This window comes from Stenella coeruleoalba (assembly GCF_951394435.1).
Source record: "Stenella coeruleoalba genome assembly, chromosome: 8".
In the NCBI taxonomy this organism is placed as follows: Eukaryota; Metazoa; Chordata; class Mammalia; order Artiodactyla; family Delphinidae; genus Stenella; species Stenella coeruleoalba.
Window position 1 is genome coordinate 75,830,671 of NC_137154.1, and position 22,309 is coordinate 75,852,979.

Consider the following 22,309-nt stretch of genomic DNA (forward strand, 5'->3'; position numbering starts at 1 on the left):
TTAAAGCTAAAAAAAAAAAAAAAAAAAAAAATTGACTACAAGGAAACCAAGGAAACAGAGAAGTTACCATGGCTCCAGTTCTAATCCTCAGCTTTCAAAGTGCAGTACATTTATTACAACCTTGTCGCAGGGTTGATTAGGTGCAGGGAAAATGACTCCAGCAAACCACACTCTCAAATGACTGAAGTAGAAACAGGGACCCAAGTTGTTCATTTTCAGTGAGAAAGATAACTCTTATGTTCATCTGAAATGTGTTTGTCAGTATGACAAAACATCCTTTTGCCACAAGCAGATCTATTTGAGAAACAAAATAACAGACCCAAGATTTCTTGGTGAGCATGGAATTGGAGCTAAGGGAGTTGGTTAAGCAAGACCAATATTTATGGGTGGAATCAGAGTAGGAGAGCTTATGTATCCTTCTCACTTTACGAATTTACCCACTACAGGAGACAAATCAAATTCTTGGTGTAGGGCAACCTTCCCCAGAGAATACTTCTGTTTGCTTATGCTCTATTGTTGCCCATCTATCTACTTTCTCATGGGACCTTCCTCCTCACTGCACTTCAGATATTAGACCTTGAATTTAAATTCAGTAGAGGGACAGACTTCATATTTGTTGGTCCAAAACCTCAGAAATTCCTGGCTGAGATGTGAAATTGGCCCCCATACACAAGGGCAAGGAGAAACCAAAGAAAGAGGCAGACCACTCAAGATTAGTAGGTGGTAGGTTTAATAAGCAAAGGAATTCACATACCAAGTGTGTCTCGAGCAACCACAAGATGAGTAGAACTCTGCACCAGCCTGCGGTAACCTTAAAAGTTTATACAGAGGTCTTAACGGGGCTCAGTCACACATTCAGTCCCGATGGTCTCAACAAAACATTGCTCTCTCAAGGCTGCATCCTTGAAAATGACTCTGGCTGTGGGCACTGTGAACACAACATACATGTAAGGACTGGAGAGGGGGTGAGGAGGCTCTGTCTGGGTCCAGCCTGCAAATCACCTTGTGTCACATCCTCATGACCTCTTCCAACAATGTTTTAGACTTAAAGTTTCTTTTGCATCTATCTAATTTTTCCTCTATCTAATGTTTAATTCTCATCAGAGCCATAAAAGGAGAGAGAGAGTACGGAAGATTTGCAAAGGCTCCCCTTCAATACACTGCAATTTAAGAAATTACAATTATATTTTTTCTTCCACTTTTATTGAGACATAATTGACATACAGCACTGTATAATTTAGGATGTACAGCATGATGATTTTGACTTATATACAGCATGAAGTGATTATCACAAGAACTTTAGTGAACATCCATCATCCAAATAGGTACAAAATTGAAGAAATAGAAAAAAAATTTTCCTTTTGATGAGAACTCTTAAGATTTACTCTCTTAACAACTTTCATATACAAAACACACACTATAATTCGATTGGTCATGTACATTACATCCTTAATACCTATTTATAACTGTACATTTTCACTGCCTCCATCCAATTCCCCTTCTCCCCACCCCCACCCTTCTGCCTCTGGTATCCACAAATCTGATCTCTTTTTCTATGAGATTGTTTGTTTATGAAGTATACTTGCCCTACAACACTATGTTAGTGCCTGTTACAAATCATAGTGATTCAACATTTCTATACATTTCAAAATCATCACAATAATCTATTTATGTTATGTCACCATACAAAGATATTGTGTAGTTATTGATTATGTACCCCACACTATACATTTCATACTCATGACTCACTTTTTTTGCAACTGAAAGTTTATATCTCTCTCTTTTTTTTTAAGTTTATATCTCTTAATCTCCCTCACCTATTTCTTTCCTCCTCCTACCCCTCCACTCTGGCAACTACGTTTATTCTCTGTATCTATAACTCTGTTTCTGTTTTGTTATATTTGTTCATTTGCTTTGTTTTTTAGAATCCACATATAACTGAAATCATACAGGATCAGTCTTTCTCTGTCTGACTTATTTAATGTAGCATAATACTCCCTAGGTCCATTCACATTGTCACAAATAGCAAGATTTCACTCTATTTTATGGCTGAGTAATATTCAAGTATGTATGTATACACCCCACATCTTCTTTCATTCATCTATTTATGGGCATTTAGGTTGTTTCCATACCTTGGCTATTATAAACAATCCTGCAATGAACATAGGGAAGCATATATCTTTTCTATTTAGTGTGTTTCTTTTCTTTGGATAAATACACAAGACTGGAATTGCTGGGTTATATGGCAGTTGTATTTTTAGACTTTTGAGGAACTCCATTCTGTTTTCCACAGTGGCTGCACCAATTCACACTCCCACCAACAGTGCACAAGGCTTCCTTTTTCTCCACATCCTCACCAACACTTATTATATGTGTCTTTTTGTTAATAGCCATTCTCACAGGTATGAAGTGATATCTCATTGTAGTTTTGATTTGCATTTCCCTGATGATTATGGATGTTGAGCATCTTTTCATGTGCCTGTTGGCCATTTTTATGTCTTCATTGGAAATATATCTATTTGGGCCCTCTACCCATTTTTTAATTAGGTTGCTTGTTTCTTTGATATTGAGTTGTATGGGTTCTTTGTATATTTTAGGTATTAACCCCTTATTTGATATATTGTTTGCAAATATCTTCTCCCATTAAGGAGGTTGCTTTTTTGCTTTGTTGATAACTTCCCTCACTGTGGAAAATCTTTTGGGTGACATAGTCACATTTGTTTATCTTTTGCTCGTTTGCCTTGCCTGAAGAGACACATCCAAACAAATATTACTAACACTGATGTCAAAGAGTGTACTGCCTATGTTTTATGAATTTTTATGGTTTGGGGTATTATATTTAAGTTTTTTGTCCATTTTTAATGTTTTTGTGCATGGCATGAGAGAATGGTTCACTTTGATTCTTTTACATAAAACTGTCAAGTTTTCTCAACACCGTTTATTGAAGAAGCTGTCTTTTCCCCATTGTATATTCTTGTCTCCTTTGTCATAGACTATGTTGCGCATATAAGTGTGGGTTTGGTTCTGGGCTCTCTATCCTCTTTTGGTGATCTATGTGTCTGCTTTTGTAGCAGTACTGTACTGTTGTGATTACTGTAGATTTGTGGTATAGTTTGAAAACAGGGAGCTAGATAATTCCAACTTGTTCTTCTCAAAATTGTTTTGGCTAGTTGGGAGTCTTTTGTGTTTTATACATCGTTTAGAATTATTTGTTCTAGTTCTGTGAAGAATATGATTGGTATTTTGATAGAGATTGCATTGAATCTATTGATTGCCTTGGGTAGTATGATCATTTTAACAATATTAATTATAAAAATCCATGAACATGATATATTATTCCATCTGTTTGTGTAATCTTCAATTTCTTTCATCAGTGTCTTATATTTTTTCATGTACAGATTTTTACCTCCTTAGACTTAATGTTAGGCATTTTATTCTCTTTGATGGGATAGTAAATGAGATTGATTTCTTAATTTATCTTTATGATAGCTCATTATTAGTATGTAGAAATGCAACAGATTTATTTTGTATATTAATTTTATATCCTGCACTTTTCCAAATTCACTGATAGCTCTAGAGTTTTTCGGTGGCATCTTTAGATTTTTCAATGTATAGTACCTTGTCATCTGCAAAGAATGAGTTATACTTCTTCTTTTCCAATTTGGATCCCTTTTATTTATTTACTTATTTATTTAATTTTCTGATTGTTGTGGCTAAACCATCCAATACTGTGTTGAATAAAAGTGTTAAGAGTGAACATCCTTCTTTTGTTGCTGATCTCGGAGAAAATGAGTTTAGATTTAGATTTTAGCATACATAGATGTATGCTCATCATATATGTGCTTTATTATGTTGAGCTATTATTCTTTTATACACACCTTTTAAGAGTTTTTATCCCAAACAGATCTTGAATTTTGCCACATGTTTTCTCTGCACATATTAAGATGATCATGTGATTTTTTATCCTTCATTTTGTTAATGTAGCATATTACATTGATTGATTTGCAGATATTGAACTATCCTTGCATCCTTGAGATAAATACCACTTGATCATGATGTATGATGATTTTAATGTATTGTTAAATTCAGTTTCCTAGTATTTTCTTGAGGATTTTTGCACTGATGTTCATCACTGATATAGGCCTGTAATTTTCTTTTTTGTGGTATCTTTGTCTGATTTTGGTATCAGGCCTCATAAATGAGTTCAGAAGTGTTCTTTCCTTGGAAATTTTTTGGAATAGTTTGAGAAGGAGAAATTTTAACTCTTCTCTAAATGTTTCATAGAATTCACCTATGAAGCCATCTGGTCCTGTACTTTTGTTTGTTTGGAGTTTTTAATTACTGATTCAATTTTATGACTGGAAATATTTCTATTCTTATTTTCCACTTCTTCCTGGTTCAGTCTTGGGAGATTTTAAATTTCTAGAAATATGTCCATTTCTTTCAGGTTTTCCATTTTATTGGCATATAATTGTTCATATAAATTTATTATGATCCTTTCTATTTCTATGGTGTTGGTTTTAACTTCTCCTTTTTCATTTCTGATCTGATTGATTTGAGCCTATCTCCTTTTGCATGATGATTCTGGCTAAAGGTTTACCAGTTTTGTTTATCTTTTCAAAGAACTAATTTCATTGATTTTTTTCTATTTATTTTAGTCTCTATTTCATTTATTTCTGCTCTTTATGATTTGCTTCCTTCTACTATGAATTTTCTTTATTCTTCTTTTTCTACTTCCTTTAGGAGTAAGTTTGGATTATTTATTTGATATTTTTCTTATTTCCTGAGGTAGGTTTTATCACTATAAACATCTGTCTTAGAACTGCTTTTGCTGTGTCCCATAGATTTTTGAATGTTGTCTTTTTTTTTTCATTTGTCTGCAGGTTTAAAAAAAAAAATTTCTTCCTTGATTTTTCCAGTGATCCACTGGCTACTAAAGAGTAGTATATTGTTTAGCCTCCACGTGTTTGCCTTTTTTGCAGCTTTTTCTTGTAGATGTTTTCTAATCTTGTAGTGTTGTGGTTCAAAAAGATGCTAGATATGATTTCAATTTTCTTTACTGAGACTTCTTTTGTATACTAGGATGTGATCTATCCTGGAGAATGCTCCATGTGGAAAAGAATATTCAGCAGTTTTTTGATGGAATGTTTTATACATATTGATTAAGTTCATTTGGTCTAATGTGTCATTTAAAGCAAGCATTTCTATTGCTTTTCTGTCTGGATGATCTGTCCGTTAATCTAAGTGGTCTGATAAAGTCTCATACTATTATTGTGTTACTGTCAATTTTTTCTTTTATGTCTGTTAATATTTGGTTTATGTATTTAGGTGCTCCTATGATGGATGCATCTGTATTTACAAAAGTTATAGCTTCTTCTTGGCTTGATACCTTGATCATTATGTAATGTTCTTCTCTGTCTCTTGTTACAGTCTTTGTTTTAAAGTCTATTTTGTCTCATATAAGTATTGTTATCCTGGTTTTCCTTTAATTTCCTGTTGCATGGAATACCTTTTGCCAACCATTCAGTTTCAATCTGTGTGTGTCTTTAGATCTAAAGTGAGTCTCTTGATAAAAATATATCAAGCTAGAGATTAGCTCAAGATGGCGGAGTAGAAGGATGTGTGCTCAGCCCTTCTTATGAAACACCAAAATCAAAATTAACTGCTTAACAACTGTCAACAACAAAAATGCTTGAACTTACTGAAAAAGATACTCTACATCCAAAGACAAAGAAGAAGCCACAACGAGATAGCAAGAGGGGCTCAATCACGATAAAATCAAATCCCATACTTGCCAGGTGGGTGAACCACAAACTGGAAAACAATTATACCACAGAAGTTTTCCCACTGGAGTGAAAGTTCTGAGCCCCATGTCAGGCTTCCTAGCCTGGGGGTCCAGCAATGGGAGGAGGACCCCCCAGAGAATCTAGTTTTGAAGGTCAGCACAGGAATTACACAGGACTGGGGAAAACAGAAACTCCATGTTTGGAGGGCACGCACAAAGTCTTGTGCACACCAGGACACAGAGGAAAAATGTAGTAATCCCATAAAAGACTGGGCCAGACCTACCCACTAATATTGGAGGATCTTCTGCAGAGGCAGGGAGGTTTGTGGCTCACTATGGGGACAAAGTTACTGGAAGAAACAGTTCTGGTGTGTACTCATTAGTGTGAGCTCTCCTAGAGGGTGCCATTAGCCCCAGCCAACAGCCTGTAGGCTCCAGTGCTGGGAAGCCTCAGGCCAAACAACCGATAGGGCAGGAACACAACCCCACCAAGCAGCAGACAAGTGACTTAAAGTCTTACTGAGCACAGCCCTGCCCACCAGTGGGATAAGTCACAGATCCACCCACCACCAGTCTCTCAAATCAGGAACCCTGCACAAGCCTCTTTGATAGCCTTATCTGTCAGAGGGCAGCCACCAGAAGCAAGAAGAGCTACAGTCCTGAAGCCTGCAGAACAGGAACCACAATCACAGAAAGTTAGACAAAATGAAACAGCACAGGAATATGTCCCAGATGAAGGAACACAAATAAAACCCCAGAAAAACAACTAAGTGAAGTGCAGATAGGCAAACTTCTGGAAAAAGAATTGAGTAATGATAGTGAAGATGATCCAGGATCTCAGAAAAAGAATGGAGGCAAGGATTGAGAAGATGCAAGAAATGTTTAACAAAGACCTAGAAGAACTAAAGAACAAACAAACAGAGATGAACAATAAAATATCTGAAATAAAAAATACACTAGAAGGAATCAATAGCAGAATAACTGAGGCAGAAGAACAGGTAAGTGACCTGTATGGAAGATAGAATGGTGGAAATCACTGCCACAGAACAGAATAAAGGAAAAAGAATGAAAAGAAATGAAGACAGTCTAACAGACATCTGTTACAACATTAAATGCACAAACATTTGCATTATAAGGGTCCCAGAAGGATAAGAGAGAGAAAGGACCTAAGAAAATATTTGAAGAGATAATAGCGAAAATTTCCCTAACATGGGAAAGGAAACAGTCACCCAAGTCCAGGAAGCACAAAGAGTCTCAGGTAAGATAAACCCAAGGAGGAACATGCCTAGACACATAGTAATCAAAATGACAAAAATTAAAGACAAAGAAAAATATTAAAAACAAGTGAAAAGCAACAAGTAACATAAAATGAAACTCCCATGAAGTTATCAGCTGATTTCTCAGCAGAAACTCTGCAGGCCAGAAGGGAGCAGCAAGATATATTTAAAGTGATGAAAGGGAAGAACCTACAACAAAGAATACTCTACTCAGCAAGGTTCTCATTCAGATTTGACGGAGAAATCAAAAGCTTTACAGGCAAGCAAAAACTAAGAGAATTCAGCACCACAAAACCAGATTTGAAACAAATCCTAAAAGAACTTCTCTAAGTGGAAAAGAAAAGGCCACAACTAGAAACAAGAAAATTATGAATGGAAAAGCTCACTGGTAAAGGCAAACACACAGTAATGATAGGAAATCATACACACACAAATATGATATCAAAACCATCAACTGTGAGAAGGGGAGAACACAATGCTGGATATCAGAAATGCATTTGAAATTAAAATATCAGCAATTTAAAACAATCTTGCTTATATATAGACTGCTATAACAAAACCTCATGGTAGGGGTTTCCCTGGTGGTGCAGTGGTTGAGAGTCTGCCTGCGAATGCAGGGGATGCAGGTTTGAGCCCTTGTCTGGGAGGATCCCACATGCTGTGGAGCGGCTGGGCCCATGAGCCACAGCTGCAGAGCCTGCATGTTTGGAGCCTGTGCTCTGCAATGGGAGAGACCACACAGTGAGAGGCCCATGTACCACAAAAAACAAACAAACAAACAAACAAAAAAAAACCTCATGGTAACAACAAATGGAAATTCTACAATAGATACACACACACACAAAGCAAAGGAATCCAAACATAACACTAAAATTTGTCATCAAATCACAAGATAAGAGAAAAAAAGAGGAAGGAAAGAAAAAAGACCTACAAAAACAAATCCAAAACAATTAACAAAATGGCAATAGGAACATACATATTGATAATTACCTTAAACATAAATGAATTAAATGCTCTAACCAAAAGACAAAGATTGGCTGAATGGGTACAAAAACAAGACCCATATATATGCTGTCTACAAGAGACCCATTTCAGATGTAAGGACACATACAGACTGAAAGTGAGGGGATAGAGAAAGGTATTGCATGCAAATGGAAATCAAAAGAAAACTGTAGTAGCAAATACTCATATCAGACAAAATAGACTTTAAAATAAAGACTGTTACAAGAGACAAAGAAGGACACTGCATAATGATCAAGGAATCAATCCAAGAAGAAGATATAACAATTATAAATATATATGCACCCAACATAGGAGCATCTCAATATATAAGGCAAATACTAACAGCCGTAAAGAGAGAAAATGACAGTAACACAATAATAGTGGAGACTTTAACATCCTACTTTTGTCAATGAACAGATCATCCAGACAGAAAATCAATAAGGAAACACAGGCCTTAAATGGCACATTAGATCAGATGGACTTAACTGATATTTATAGAACATTCCATCCAAAAGCAGCAGAAAACACATTCTTCTCATATGCCCCTGGAACATTCTCCAGGATTGACCACATGCTGGGCCACACAGCAAGCTTCAGTAAATTTAAGAAAATTGAAATCATACCAAGCATCTTTTCCGACCACAACACTATGAGAGTAGAAATCAACTACAAGAAAAAAATCCTAAAAAACACAAACTCATGGAGGCTATGCAATATGCTACTAAAGAACCAATGGGTAATGAAGAAATCAAAGAAGAAACAAAAAAAAAATAGCTAGAGACAAATAAAAATGAGAGCACAATGATCCAAAACCTATTGGATTCAGCAAAAGCAGTCCTAAGAGGCAAGTTTATTCCAATAAAATATTACCTCAAGAAACAAGAAACATCAAAAAGAAACAAACTAACCTTATACCTAACACAACTAGAGAAAGAAGAACAACAAACCCAAAGTTACCAGAAGGAAAGAAATCATAAAGATGAGAGCAGAAATAAATGAAATAGAAACAAGGAAAACAATAGAAAAGATTAATGAAACTTAAGGTTGTTTTTTTTTTAAAGATAAACAAAATCGATAAAGCTTTATCCAGACTCATCAACAAGAAAAGGGAGATGGCACAAATCAAATATGAACAGACCAAGCACTGACATGGAATCAGTAATTTTAAAACTCCTAACAAAAAAATAATACAGGACCACATGTCTTCATAGGTGAATTCTATCAAACATTTAGAAAAGAGTTAACACCTATCCTTCTGAAAATATTCCAAAAAATTGCAGAGGAAGGAATAGACCTGAAGTCATTCTATGGGGCCACAATCACCCTGATACCAAAACCAGACAAAGATACCAGAGAAAAAGAAAATTACAAGCCAATATCACTGATGAACATAGATGCAAAAAAAAAATCCTCAACAGAATACTAGCAATCCAATTCCAACAATACATTAAAAGTATTACACACCATGATCAAGTGAGAATTATCCCAGGGATGCAAGGATTTTTCAATACACACAAATCAATCAGTGTGAAACACCAGATCAACAAATTGAAGAATAAAAACAATATGATGATCTCAACAGATGTAGAAAAAAGCTTTTGACAAAATTCAACACTCATTTATGATAAAAACTCTCCAGAAAGTGGTCATAGAAGAAACATACCTCAAAATAATAAAGGCTATATATGACAAACATACAGCAAAGATCATACTCAATGGTGAAAACCTGAAAGTATTTGCTCTAAGATGAGGAACAGGCAAGGATGTCTGCTCTCACCACTTTTATTCAACATAATTTTAGAAGTCCTAGCCACAGTAACCAGAGAAGAAAAAGAAATAAGAGGAATCCAAATTAGAAAAGAAGGAGTAAAACTCACTGTTTGTAAATTACATGATACTATACATAGAAAATCCTAAAGATGCTGCCAGAAAACTACTAAATCTCATCAATGAATTTGGTAAAGTGGCAGGATACAAAATTAATACACAGAAAACTGTTGCATTTCTCTACACTAACAACAAAAGATATTTCAGAAAGAAAAATTAAAGAAACAATTCCATTTATCATTGCATCAAAAAAATAACAAAATACCTAGGAATAAACATACCTAAGTAGACAAAATATCTGTACTCCAAAAACTATAAGATGCTGGTGAAAAAAATCAAAGATGACACAAAGAGATAGAAAGATATACCATGTTCTTAGATTGGTAGAATTAATATTGTCAAAATGATTATACTACCCAAGGATATCTACAGATTAAATGCAATCCCTACTAAATTACTAATGGCATTTTTCACAGAACTAGAACAAAATGTCTTAAAATTTGTATGGAGACAAAAAAGACCCTGAATAGCCAAAGCAACATTGAGAAAGAGAAACAGAGCTGGAGGAATCAGGCTCCCTGACTTCAAACTATACTACAAAGCTACAGTCACCAAAACAGTATGGCAGTGACACAAAAACAGAAATATAGATCAATGGAACAGGATAGAAAGCCCAGAAATGAACCCATGCACCTATGGTCAATTAATCTACAACAAAGAAGGAAAGACTATACAATGGAGGAAAGACAGTCTCGTCAATAAATGGTGCTGGGAAAACTGGACATCTACATGTAAAAAACTGAAATTGGAACCATCTTTAACACCACATTCAAAAATAAACTCAAAATCTGTTAAAGACCTTAATGTAAGAAGAGATATTATAAAAGTCTTAGAGGAAATCATAAGAAGAACACTCTCTGACATAAATCACAGCAATATGTTTTTCAATCCATCTCTCAGAGTAATGGAAATAAAAAAATAATAAACTAATGAGACCTAATTAAATTTAAAAGCTTTTGCACAGCAAAAGAAACCATAAAAAAATGAAAAGACAACACAAAGATTAAGAGAAAATATTTGCAAATGATGCAACTGACAAAGGATTAGTCTCCAAAATGTATAAACAGCTCATGCAGCTCAATACCATAAAAACAAACAACCGAGTCAAAAAGTGGGTAGAGGTGGGGGGCGGGCAATTCACCATTGGCCAAAAAGGAAGCCAAAGCTTAGAATGATACGAAACATGCCAGGTCTCAGAGTTTGTTATGGTGGACAGTGGTGGAAACTCAGGATTCCAGAGCTCAGGCTTCCATAGGTCCTAGCACAGCATATTTGTGAATGAAAAAGAATTAGATACTCCTTATAAATCAACAGAAGCCATGTGGCTGACAGGGTCTTGGTGCTCTGGCCAGGTGTCAGGCCTGAGCCTCAGATGTGGGGGAGCCGAGTTCAGGACATTGGTCCACCAGACATATCATGGCCGCTCATAATATCAATTGGTGAGACCTCTCTAAGAGTTCTCCATGGCAACGCTAAGACCCAGCTCCACTCAGTGACGAACAAGCACCAGTGCTGGACACCCCGTGCCAAACAACTAGCAAGACAGGAACACAACCACACCCATTAACAGAGAGGCTGCCTAAAATCATAATAAGTTCACAGGCACCTCAAAACACACCACTGGACATGGTCCTGCCCACCAGAAACGCAAGGTCCAGCCTCATTGATCAGAACACAGGCACCAGTCCCTTCCACCAGGAAACCTACACAAACGACTGAACCAACCTTCCCCACTAAAGGCAGACACCAAAAACAAAGGAAACTATGGACCTGCAGCCTGTGAAGAGCAGACACCAAACACAGTAACTTAAGTAAAATGAGAAGACAGAGAAATACACAGAAGATGAAGGAGCAAAGTAAAAACCCCCCAGATGAAACAAATGAAGAGGAAATAAGCAGTTTACCTGAAAAAAAAAATTCAGAGTAATGATAGTAAAGATGATCAAAAATCTTGAAAATAAAATATAGAAAATTCAAAAAACATTTAACAAGGACCTAGAAGAACTAAACAGCAAACAAAAAATTATGAACAACATAATAAATGAAATTAAAAATTCTCTAGGAGGAATCAATAGCAGAATAGCTGAGGCAGAAAAATGGATAAGTGATAAGATGAAGATAAAATAGTGGAAATAACTACCACAGAGAAGACTAAAGAAAAAAGAATGGAAAGAATTTAGGACAGTCTCAGAGACCTCTGGGACAATATTAAATGCACCAACATTAGAATTATAGGGGTCCTAGAAGAAGAAGAGAAAAGCAAAAGGTCTCAGAAAATATTTGAAGAGATTATAGATGAAAACTTCCCTAATATGGGAAAGGAAATAGTCAGTCAAATCCAGGAGAGCAGAGAGTCCCATACAGGATAAATCCAAGGAGAAACATGTCAAGACACACATTAATCAAACTAACAAAAATTAAATACAAAGAACAAATATGGAAAGCAGCAACGGAAAATCAACAAAAGACATACAAGGGAATCCCCATAAGGTTAACAGCTGATCTTTCAGCAGAAACTCTGCAAGCCAGAAGGGTGTGGCAGGACATGTTTAAAGGGATGAAAGGGAAACAGCTACAACAAAGATTACTCTACCTATCAAGGATCTCATTCAAATTCAATAGAGAAATTAAAACCTTTACAGACAAACAAAAGCTAAGAGAATTCAGCACTACCAAACCACCTTTAAAACAAATGCTTAAGGAACTTCTTTAGGCAGGAAACACAAGAGAAGGAAATGACTTACAAGAGCAAGCCAAAAACAACTAAGAAAATGGTAATAGGAACATACATATCGATAATTACCTTAAATTTAATGATTTAAAAGACATAGACTGGTTGAATGGATACAAAAACAAGCCCCATATATATGCTGTCTACAACAGACCCACTTCAGACCTAGGGACACATACAGACTGAAAGTGAGGGGATGGAAAAAGATATTCCATGCAAATGGAAATCAAAAGAAAGCTGGAGTAGCAATTCTCAGATCAGACAAAATAGAATTTAAAATAAAGACTATTACAAGAGGCAAAGAAGGACACTACATAATGATCAAGGGATAATTCAAGAATAACATATAACAATTGTAAATATTTATGCATCTAACATAGGAGCACCTCCATATATAACGCAAATGCTAACAGCCATAAAAGGGGAAATTGACAGTAACACAATAATAGTAGGAGACTTTAACACGCCACTTTCACCAATGGACAGATCAACAAAAATGAAAATAAATAAGGAAACACAAGCTTTAAACGACACATTAAACAATGTGGACTTAATTGATATTTATAGGACATTCCATCCAAACACAACAGAATTCACTTTCTTCCCAAGTGCTCATGCAATATTCTCCAGGATAGATCATATCTTGGGTCACAAATAAAGCTGTGGTAAATTTAAGAAAATTGAAATTTTATCAAGTATCTTTTCTGACCATGGTGCTATAAGACTAGATATCAATTACAGGAAAAAAAAAACTGTAAAAAATACAAACACATGGAAGTTAAACAATACACTACTAAATAACCAAGAGATCACTGAAGAAATCAAAGAGGAAATTAAAAAATACTGGAAACACATGACAATGAAAACACAACAGCTCAAAACCTATAGGATGCAGCAAAAGCAGTTCTAAATGGGAAATTTATCACAATACAATCCTTCCTCAAGAAACAAGAAAAATATTAAATGAAAAACCTAACCTAACACCTAAAGCAATTAGAGAAAGAAGAAGAACAACAAAAAAAACCCCCAAAGTTAGCACAGGGAAAAAAATCATAAAGATCAGATCAGAAATAAATGAAAAAGAAATGAAGGAAAAATAACAAAGATCAATAAAACTAAAAGCTGGTTCTTTGAGAAGATAAACAAAACTGATAAACTGTTAGCCAGACTCATCAAGAAAAAGAAGGAGAAGACTCAAATCAACAGAATTAGAAATGAAAAAGAAGTGCCTACTGACACTGCACAAATACGAAGGATCATGAGAGATTACTACAAGAAATTATATGCCAATACAACTGACAACCTGGAAGAAATGGACAAATTCTTAGAAAAGCACAACCTTCTGAGACTGAACCAGGAAGAAAGAGAAAATATAAAGAGACCAATCACAAGCACTGAAATTGAAACTGTGATTAAAAATCTTCCAACAAACAAAAGCCCAGAACCAGTTGGATTCACAGGAGAATTCTATCAAACATTTAGAGAAGAGCTAGTACCTATCCTTTTCAAACTCTGCCAAAATACAGCAGAGGGAGGAACACTCTTAAACTTATTCTGCAAGGCCACCATCACCCTGATACCAAAACCATACATAGACGTTACAAAAAAAGACAAATACAGGCCAATATCACTGATGAACATCGATACAAAAATCCTTAATGAAATACTAGTAAACAGAATCCAGCAGTACATTAAGAGGATCATACACCATGATCAAGTGGGGTTTATTGCAGGAATGCAATATATAATATAATTTTTTCAATATATGTAAATCAATCAATGTGATACACCATATTAACAAATTGAAAGATAAAAACCATATGATAATCTCAATAGATTCAGTAAAATCCTCGACAAAATTCAACATCCATTTATGATAAAAAACCCTCCAGAAAGTAGGCATAGAGGGAACTTTTCTCAACATAATAAAGGCCATATATGACAAACCCACAGCCAACATCATTCTTAATGGTGAAAAACTGAAACCATTTCCACTAAGATCAGGAAAAAGACAAGTTGCCCACTCTCACCACTATTTTTCCACAAAGTTTTGGAATTTTTAGCCCCAGTAAGCAGAGAAGAAAAAGAAATAAAAGGAATCCAAATTAGAAAAGAAGTAAAACTGTCACTGCTTGCAGATGACATTATACTACACACAGAGAATCCTTAAGATGCTATCAGAAAACTACTAGAGCTAATCAATGAATTTGGTGAAGTAGCAGGATACAAAATTAATGCACAGAAATGTCTTGCTTTCCTATGCACTAATGATGAAAAATCTGAAAGAGAAATTAAGGAAACACTCCCATTTACCATTGCAAAAAAAGAATAAAATACCTAGGAATAAACCTACCTAAGGAAACAAAAGACCGGTATGCAGAAAACTATACTGGTGAAAGATATTAAAAACTATACTGATGAAAGACACTGGTGAAAGAAATTAAAGATGATACAAACAGATAGAGAGATATACCATGTTCTTGGATTGGAAGAATCAACATTGTGAAAATGACTATACTACTGAAAAGCAGTCTACAGATTCAATGCAATCCCTATCAAAATACCAATGGCATTTTTCACAGAACTAGAACAAAAAAATTCACAATTTGTATGGAAACACCAAAGACCCCGAATAGCCAAAGCAATATGGAGAAAGAAAAACGGAGTTGCAGAAATCAGGCTCCCTGACTTTGGACTATAGTCCAAAGCTACAGCAATCAAGACAGTATGGTACTGGTATAAAAACAGAAATATAGATTAATGGAACAGGATAGAAAGCCCAGAGGTAAACTCACGCACATGTGGTCAACTTATCTTTGACAAAGGAGGCAAGAATATACAGTGAAGCAAAGACAGCCTCTTCAATAAGTGGTGCTGGGAAAACTGGACAGCTCCAAGTAAAAGAATGAAATTAGAACACTCCCTAACACCATACACAAAAATAAACTCAAAATGGATTAAAGACCTAAATGTAAGACTGGACACTATAAAACTCTTAGCAGAAATTATAGGCAGAACATTCTATGACATAAATCACAGAAAGATCCTTTTCGACCCATCTCCTAGAGAAATGGAAATAAAAACAAAAATAAACAAATGGGACCTAATGAAACCTAAAAGATTTTGCACAGCAAAGGAAACCACAAACAAGACAAAAAGATAACCCTCAGAATGGGAGAAAATATTTGCAAATGAATCAACGGACAAAGGATTAATCTTCAAAATTTACAAGCAGCTCATGCAGCTCAATATCAAAAAAACAAAAAACCCAATCCAAAAATGGGCAGAAGGCCTAAATAGACATTTCTCCAAAGAAGATATACAGACTGCCAACAAACACATGAAAGGAAGCTCAACATCATTAATCATTAGAGATATGCAAATGAAACTACAATGAGGTATCACCTCACAGTCAGAATGGCCATCATCAAAAAGTCTATAAATAAATGCTGGAAAGGGTGTGGATAAAAGGGAACCCTCCTGCACTGTTGGTCAGAATATAAATTGATACAGCCACTCTTGAGATCAGTATGGAGGTTCCTTAAAAAACTAAAAATAGAGCTACCATATGACCCAGCAATCCCACTACTGGGTATATACCCTGAGAAAACCATAATTCAAAAAGAGTCATGTACCACAATGTTCATTGCAGCTCGGTTTACAATAGCCAGGACATGGAAGCAACGTAAGTGTCCACCGACAGATGAATGGATAAAGAAGTTGTGGCCCTACAATTATTTTTAAAGATTCTACCTGTACCAACTTTTTAACCTCCATGAGGTCAATGTTGGGTGACCCATTCCCCTCAGAGCCCTTTACCAGACCTGTATTTCCATCCCTAGCTGATATAAGTATTGAGTAATCACCCCCAGCTGATGGAGCTGCCACCCTAAGCATTTAACATTCCTAACCCACGGTATACGGGGTTAACCCGCAACCAATTATTGACATGTTGGGAGTACAAAAGCCAGCTCCATGTCTCAAAGAGGTCAGTACTTCAGTGATGTTTATGTACCACAGTCCCCATCCCCAACCCCTGGTTCAAGTCTAGACTTGACCTGAGACCTCATCCTTACTCCACTCTTTACCCTCACCTTTTCTCCTCTGCTCTCCCCCAACAGGTCCTTCTTGAAGAGCTCCCCAACAATAAATCCCACACCTGAACCTCTGCTTCTATGACATGCAACCAAAGATAGTTCATAACCATGTCCCCACTCTTCTTCCTGCCACCCATCAGCATCACCGATAGGCTTGTTGTTTACCCTAAATAAGTTCACTGCTAGCCTGTGGAATCAAATCAGAGGCCCAAGATCTAGCATAAGGGACTTATCAGGTAGGATCCCTCATTCAATATGCGGATGGTAGGAGTGCATTGGAGAGAATGCTTCTTGATGCTTTTGCCCCCAGCTGCAAGAATTGTACATTATAGCCTTGATTCCATTACTGGAGGTGCTTTTTGTGTCCTCTGCCATAATTTTTCATTAATAACCAAGTTGGCACTTTCTATCTAATGATAATTGACTCTTTTTTTTTCCTAACAGGGAAAAATAAGTCCAACAGTGCCCTGGCATGGGAAAGAGACTAACAGGATGTGAGAGCACAGGGAATAAGACCATGCCTGGCACACCTAAGAAAAATCCACAGGAATTTTTTTTCTTTTTTTTTTTTTTTTTATCTCTGGAGCCCAGGACAGGGTGAGAAGAAGCCAGAAGACTACTGACACTAAAAAGGGAAGATGAGAAGGTGCCAAAGCACTTAGAGAATCTGAAAAATTGGTCACAGGGACTCCACTCAGGATGGGGGCTACCCCAAGAAGCATGGTCATTCGACGACAAGAGAAACTAAGTACCAACCCTCTCCTGACTCTGGTGGCTTCAAGTCATCTCCTCATTGAAATAGGAGGACTGATAATTGTAAAAAAAAAAAAAAAAAAAAAAATGCAGGAGCCAACAAGCTGGGAAATGCTCCAACTCTAGCAGCAGGTGCCACAAAAGCAGCCTCCACACATACAGACACTCCAACCTCAGCATCCCTGCCACCGCATCCTAGTTGTCTTTTCAACACCAGAAAATAATCTTCCTGAGGCCTGGGACCAGGTCTCACTCATAGTTGCATTCTTCACTTTATAAAGAAGGTCTTACTTCTAAATAGGACCAGCTTCTCCAGCATGATCCCACCCTTTGTTCAACATCTCTCCTAACCTCCTGTTCATTTTCTTCATAGCACACACCACTACTACTTGAAAATATATATTCCCTTGTTTCTCTTTTTACTGTCTGTCTTCCTCATGAGCTTAAAATCTCTGTATGGACAATAACAGTATTTATTTACCATGTTTACCCAGTATCAAGTTCTGTAGACTTCATAAAGACTTGTGGAATGAATGAATGAATATTTTAGCTAATGGCATGCTGGAAAGGGTTGGAGCTGACCATTGTTTTGGCTTGGCCCTTTGATTCAGGATAGGAGCTTATCTTCAAAAGCTAAGTTTGAGTTTGGCACTGGGAACAGATAAAGGTTGGAACACTTCCTGTATCCTGATGCCTAAAGGATAATTGTGTTATGTGTGTAGTTAAAAGGACTGAGTAGGATTTGGTGATTACAAATGGAATAGAAGAAACTTGACCGGAAAAGAGCTTTTACAGTAATCCTCTTTCATTCAGTTTTTATCTTAGAATGCTGATGAGTTTTCCATATGTATCATATTTTCAGTTCTGAGTTTTCAAGAGTTTCACTTATACAGTTCCAAAAGAATAATTGGCATCATATGAATATGCATGTGCATATTTATGATATTGCATCCATCAGCACAATATTACCTGTCCTCCTGGATTTAGAATATATAACTCTGTACTTTAGAATAATGTGTCTGCATGGGTTGGTGTCAAACAAATGACTCTACCATTCTTTACTAGTTTTCCTTTTGTAGTCCTTTATGCCAAAAACAAAGACCACTTTCTTCAAAGGTTGTTTTTATAGAATGTTTTCTCAGATGATACTAAAAAAGCAGAAAGGTTTTGTTTTCATATAGGACAGCATATACTAGATGAAATCTTCTGGAACAATACTATCAACAGTAAAACAATACCTTTAGTGTAATCCATTCAATTCCTCAATTCTGTGAGTTTCTCCGATTGACCTGTCAACTAGTCTCAGATTTTTGGCCCTAGAAATGAAAGCTAGCCCTCCTTTATCACCATGCCAGTCCTCTGTGTCTCCCTTCTACTAAATTCATTTGCTAATGTTTTTTTCTGACTCTGTCCTTTCCACTTTCAGTATACCTAGGTCGCTCCTCCCAGAATTAATGTTGATTGAGCCTGTACACACTTAATGTACACAGTCTTATTTAATCCTTACAATTACCCTGTGAAGTACTGTATCAGAGTTCTCAGGTTGCAAGCAATGGAAACCAACTCCCGCCAAATTAAATAAAAGGAAATTTAGTGGAAGTATCTTGGAGTTCTCAGCATCATTGGGAAAGGCAGAAAACCAAGCTCAGAAATGAGCAGGATCTAAGCTATCTCCACAGAGCTAAGAATCAGAAACTACATGGATAATGTGTGATCAGAACATTGCTACTAAAATAAATGAGTAAATGCTCACACTTACATGTTACTGACTCTGTGCTAGGTGTTATTTTAAGCATTTTACTTAGTATATATATGCATATCAAAATTTGTAATAAATATTTATTTTCTCGGTTTGGTACCTATCTCTCTCAAAGTTTGAAAGCCTCGTGTAAGCAGAAACCGTATGTGTTTTATTCACTGATACATACCTAATGCCAAGGACAGTAGCTGGCACTGGATGAAATAAGTACTATTATTCTCATTTTATACATGAGGAAACTGAGCCACAGGGAAGCTAAATATACCCCAAAGTCATACAGTTGGTGAGTGATGGGGTTAGTATTCAAATACATACGGCCTGTCTCTAGAAACTGTGCCCTTAACCAACATACTACAGATTTCGTCCATTTTTAGTCCTTTCATTCTAGTGGTCAAGATTAGACCTCCAAATAATCCATCGAGTTGGTATTTGTTGGATCATATATATATATATGCCCATCAGCTAGGGAAAAGTGAACCCATGATTACCAGGCCACTAAACTCAATTCACAGAGGAAGCAACAATTTCTCCAAAGGAAATCAGGGTATTGCAAGGAAGATAAAATGGGAAGTCAAAGAACAACAAACATCTCACAACAAACTTCAGAGTAGATAATATTAACTTCCCCATTTTACAGATGAGGAAACTGAGGCAAGATATAATCCTTTACTTTTATAGTAAAGAAGATGACTGTACTGGGCTGAATCTTGTCCCCCCAAAAAACTCATATGTACCCAGAATATGTGAATGTGACCTTATTTGGAAATAAGGTCTTCACGGATATAATCAGGTTAAGATGACGTCTTACTGGATTAAAGGGAGATATAACCCAATGATTGGTGTGCTTACAAGAAGAAGGAAATTTGAATTCAGACACACTGAGAGGGAGAATGCCATGTGACGATGAGGGTCAAAATTGGAGTAATGTGTCTACAAGCCAAGGAAAGCCAAGGATTGCCAGCAACCACCAGAAGCTAGATAGAGGCAAGAAGAAATCCTCCCTAGAGTCTTTATGGAGAGCATGGCCCTGGTAACACCTTGATTTTGGACTTCTGGCCTCCAGAATTGTGAGAGAATAAATTTCTGTTGTTTTAAGCCACCTAGTGTGTGTTAATTTGCTACAGCAGCCCTATAGAACCTAATACACTGAGGCTCAGAGATATTAAGTTATCTTAGATAACAGAACTCGTAAGAAGCATATATTATATTACAATGTTTTCTCTCCTTTCGTTTTCTTCCAATTTTCATGACCTCACTCTACCTCCAATCCCTAATCTTCTAGTTTTTTCCCCATGTTGCCTAACACTTCCCCTATTCCTACCAACTGCAACATCATTTGGGACTTGTTCCTCCCATAATCTTGACTGCTAATCTCCCTCTTGGTTGCTTCCATGACTTAAAATGTTCATTTTGACAAGAGGGAGGTTAGCAGTCAAGATTAGAGGAGGAACAAGTCCCAAATGATGTTGCAGTGGCTAAAGAAGTTGTGGCACATATATACAATGGAATATCACTCAGCCATAAAAAGAAATGAAATTGGGTCATTCGTAGAGATGTGGATGGACTTAGAAACTGTCATACAGAGTGAAGTAAGTCAGAAAGAGAAAAACAAATATCATATATTAACACATATTTGTGGAATCTAGAAAAATGGTACACATAAACTGGTTTGCAAGGCAGAAATGTAGACACAGATGCAGAGGACAAAAGTATGGACAACAAGGGGGTTAAGGGGGTGGGATAAATTGGAAGATTGGGATTGGCATATATATACTAATATGTATAAAACAGATAACTAGTGAGAACCTGTTGTGTAGCACAGGGAACTCCACTTCGCTGTACAGTAGAAACTAACACAGCATTGTAAAACAACTATATCCCAATAAAAAATAAATGAATAAAATATTTTTTAAAAACGAACATTTTATTTCCCAAGGTGTGCTCAACTTTCTGTCAATAAGACAAACTTCTCTGATAATTCAAAAAGAGTTAAAGCACATTAATGTAACATTTTCATTTTAAAACAGCTTTATGAAGATAAATGCCTTGATCAACGGCACCGTGATCAGAGCGGATGAAGGAAGGCATCTAAAGCATTCCATCCTTTGGCTCACATCTATGTGTCTAACAGACTAACAATTTTGCTCACTTTTTCTAAAAATATTGACATTTGGCTTCTTATACCATTTGAATCATTATTCTTTCTTTTAAAACTCTTAACATCCTGGGGAAAAAATAAAAACTTTAACCTTCTGAAACTAGCCACTTTGATTTGCTCTATCTTCTTTCTTTTTTCTTTTTTTTTTTCTGATTTGATTTTTTTTTTACAACTTTATTGGAGTATAATTGCTTTACAATGGTGTGTTAGTTTCTGGTTTATAACAAAGTGAATCAGTTATACATATACATATGTTCCCATATCTCTTCCCTCTTGTGTCTCCCTCACTCACACCCTCCCTATCCCACCCATCTAGGTGGTCACAAAGCACCGAGCTGATCTCCCTGTGCTATGCAGCTGCTTCCCACTAGCTATCTATTTCACGTTTGGTAGTGTATATACGTCCATGCCACTCTCTTGCTTTGTCACAGCTTACCCTTCCCCCTCCCCATATCCTCAAGTCCATTTCTAGTACGTCTGTGTCTTTATTCCTGTCTTACCCCTAGGTTCTTCATGACTTTTTTTTTTTTTTAAATTCCATATATATGTGTTAGCATACGGTATTTGTCTTTCTCTTTCTTACTTCACTCTGTATGATAGACACTGGGTCTATCCATCTCATTACTAATAGTTCAATTTCGTTTCTTTTTAAGGCTGAGTAATATTCCATTGTATCCATGTGCCACAACTTCTTTATCCATTCATCCAATGATGGACACTTAGGTTGTTTCCATCTCTGGGCTATTGTAAATAGAGCTGCAATGAACATTTTGGTACATGACTTTTTTGAAGTATGGTTTTCTCAGGGTATATGCCCAGTAGTGGGATTGCTGGTCATATGGTAGTTCTATTTGTAGTTT